The 3,644-nt window shown below is 38.7% G+C and overlaps 1 pseudogene; it reads left to right on the top strand.

Annotated features, from left to right (window-relative positions):
* The window catches only part of LOC108976058, an 8,550-nt pseudogene extending 5,290 nt beyond the window's left edge, over window positions 1-3,260 (top strand).
* Window positions 3,261-3,644: the final 384 nt, after the last annotated feature.

Below are 3,644 nucleotides of genomic sequence, written 5' to 3'. Positions count from 1 at the left end.
GATAAGCCTTTGTGGCTTTAAATACTAATGTATGCGGAAACAGATGTGTCACCGCCCACGTAAAGATCAAAATTTTGTAGAAAAGCGGTCCAAGAGATGAATCCTATCCCTGACGATTCCTAGCTAATTTTGCCTAATTTATTAACTATTTGCGCCACTTTGCTTAAGCCTTTTATACATATTGTTTTAAGAGGTTTCTTTGAATTAAATGCCGGAAAGTCACTAGCCTCAATACATGCTATAAGTTCCTACTTGATATAAAATTTTTTGCAGCAAATTCTCTTCCACTGAGCCATTCAATTTTTTTATCTCGGTGGCCATAACCTTGTGTAATCTAGAAGTCAATAGCACAAATGCCGTAGTGCGAAAWAACTCTTAAGTAACAATAAAGTATCTGGTTCCTAGTTTCACATATTCTCTTAAGATATTTACCACCAACACAACAACACCAAATATTTATAAGTAATTCCACAGTGTGCTTCACTAATCAACGTTTTTCTGTTGTGACATTTCCTTTCTCTCGCCATTGATCAACAAGTGTTGCTCTTAGCCGAGTTCTTTGCCATAATGCCAGCCAAAGGAGCGACTACGCCCCACCAACGGAAGGTATCGTTTTCATGGACAAATATGGTTTGTTATTCACAACAACKRCAACAATTGATTTAGTATTGACAACGAACAAAGTGCTTCACAAACCAGTCAACTGCGACAGTGTTGGTAAGTCGCGAGAACTTTAGAGCGTAAATGCAGAGAAATGTATACAGAGCACTGGGTGTAGGACCGAAGACCGAGGACCTAGGCGACTTAATCACAGTCACGGAAGAAAATGTGAAAATCGAAGTGGTCGCATGCACATAAATTGAACTTTGCAGTTGACACTTAGACGGCTATCATTTTAATGTTTYGCTTTATTGTTTTTGTTGTCACTCAGGAAAAATACAAAGCCAAACATACAMTTTTGYTTTAATGAAATTGCATGGYAAMTTYTYWATTACATAAACATTTATCTCTGTSATGACTGCAYCATTCCTCAATCGTTCACTGTCCTTCGTTCGGCGCTGTTCCTTTTGCAAACTGGAAAGCATATATCGACGCTTGCTCTCTTACTCACTTGGTAGTTGTGCAGACCCGCTAATATTTCGTCTGTCCATTATTGTGGTTTGCATCAATGTCAACGTATTGGCGTGCAAATGGCTGGCATTGATGCTGGATTGGTACGAAATCGAGAAAGGCCATCTGGCGCATAGGATTAAAATGGTGACATTTGTCACTCGGTAGGTTGGTAGTATGGATAGGTGCAAATAAACGAGTAGGGAATGAGGGCGGCCACGTGAGTGTTAAACACTCAAAACTCAAATTTATAAGAATTTGGAAATTCTTCGATACACTTACATACATATGTATGTTCTTGTGGATAGTTGACAAGCACCTCTAAGAACATCAAACTTCTGGCAATCAGCAGACTGACAAGAAGAGCATGCCTGAGCTCGTGAAGAACGGTAGAAGCTCGAAGTTTTGAAGGGTATTTCTCATTCGAAATCGTAAGGAATTTCGGGGTTAATTGAACAATTGAACGTCAATCGGTTTAGAATCATCTGCGTAGACAAGTCAGTTCATATAAACCCGCGCCAAATAGTCCAGTTCCTACGATTTATCTTGGCGGCCAAGCCACAGGTTCACAATTCGAGATAAAGCGCTCACCACTGTTGTGTTTGTCCGTTAGGCATCATCAGAAATTAGACTGAATTATAATGTATTTATTAAGGATAACCCCAACATTGCGGAATCCTGGGTTGATTCTCTTAGCCAACTAAATCTAATATGGTTTTTCCTATTCTTAGACCGCTAATCGTAAAACTAAACCTTTTGGGATGCCGTAAATATTTAAACCATTATATAAAAATTTCTTAATTTTTACTTAATCTGTGCTATTTTGCCGTAAAAGCTTCGTTTAAATATGCTCGAATGCGATTTTCTTTAAATATATTTTTATATTTTAAGATGATCATACAACTATTGTCCGCACACGGAGCACTCAACCAAAACTCCCTTTTCCTTTATGACTTATTTATGATTTTCTCCTACTTCGAACCGCAAGCCATTTGGGGCAAACTGCAGAACATACTCTACACCTTCACCTGGAATTATTTGGGTGTTTTCGTTATGATTGTTGGCATTGGTTTGGCAGCGAAATTTAGGCAGCTCGACGATAACTTATTCAAGTTCAAGGGCATGGTGGGCTTACGTTACCCACTTTCAAATATCATATTACATTTCTAATTGCTTTCTATGGCCGACTGACCGACACAGCGTATGCCTGAGATGTACTGGGCGACGCGGCGCAAACACTACCGGAACTTGTGCGAGCTCTGCACACGCATTGACGGCTCCAATTCGCTCATTACGATGACATCCTTCTCGAATAATTTGTATTTCATTTCTGGGCAATTGCCACGTAGTCTTAAGTGAGTTTACACACGCCTCGGTAATGGTATATAACTTAGTTCGCCTGGTGATATAGCCTGCAATTTTATGTCTCGTCTGCTTTCCTCTGTCTTGTTGTAGTAAAATGCCATCGCTCGCCAATGTAGCGTACTTTGACTCTCCTTTCTTATCCGCCATACGTTGGCCGTTTTATTTTAATTGGCTACCATCAATGATGAGTCACGGAAGTCGTTGCGCGTGCTACGATGCCGAAGGAGTCTTGGTGCRCTGTGGTGAAACGTTTCTCGGAGGATATTAGCATAGACTTGGTTGCATTAAGCGGCATGAAATTCTTTCATCTCCCATGGAAGTTGGCGGCGTAAGTATCGTACAGCCTTGCATTTTTCCGGTCGTTTTTCGATGTTCAATGGCACTTTCGCGATTCATCTAATCATTTCTTCTGCACTCTATCTATCACAGGCCGTGTAAAATATTGGTCTTCGACCTTTTTTGCTTTGTTGTGGGATGATCTTTACTTACTTCCTCTTGGTGCAATCTGCTTTCCGTTTACACACTTTCTGTTTGTTTTTTTTTTTTTCTTTTTCAAATTGACATCCCTTTTGTTATACACGAGTATCAATTTACCATATTCAAACTAAATAATTAATAGTCTGCTTTACTGGATTTCTGTTTTATGTTTTTCTTGTCATCTGCTTTTTATTATTGTATGTTCAATGTTATTAGGTTGCTGGAACTATAGTGACAATTCAACCAGGAAAGCTAGCGTACATAATATGTTAGCAGCATTCGTCCACTGTCATCTCCAGGCAACAAGAGTATGCACCGAGCTTATCTAAGTAGGTAGAATATAATTAATTAATATAATATGTATGTGAATCATCAAAATAAAAACGTAAAAAATGGATGTATTTGATTAAAATATTATTGAAGCATAATTCTGTAACGGTAAGTAATATCACTTGAAGGAGTAAGTTTAATAACTAGCACCAACTTCTACTAGAGTACTTTTTTCATTGTGTTTTTTTGACAGATCTCGCGTGAGTCGTGTCAAGCGTTCACGTTTCTACAGTATTGTTTGGTATTTCATCATTGAAAGGTTTATACCTGAACAATGTTTACAAATCGCTCAATTGTGTTACAAAATTTCACGTACTGCAAAGCATGTGTTTCGAGCGCTTTGCTCAACTTATGGTCAACAT

The sequence above is a fragment of the Bactrocera latifrons genome, unplaced genomic scaffold (assembly GCF_001853355.1).
Source record: "Bactrocera latifrons isolate USDA-ARS-PBARC rearing strain unplaced genomic scaffold, ASM185335v1 scaffold_1143, whole genome shotgun sequence".
Lineage (NCBI taxonomy): Eukaryota > Metazoa > Arthropoda > Insecta > Diptera > Tephritidae > Bactrocera > Bactrocera latifrons.
The sequence above is the reverse complement of the archived record's forward strand: the minus strand, read 5'-3'. Positions and strand labels throughout refer to the sequence as shown.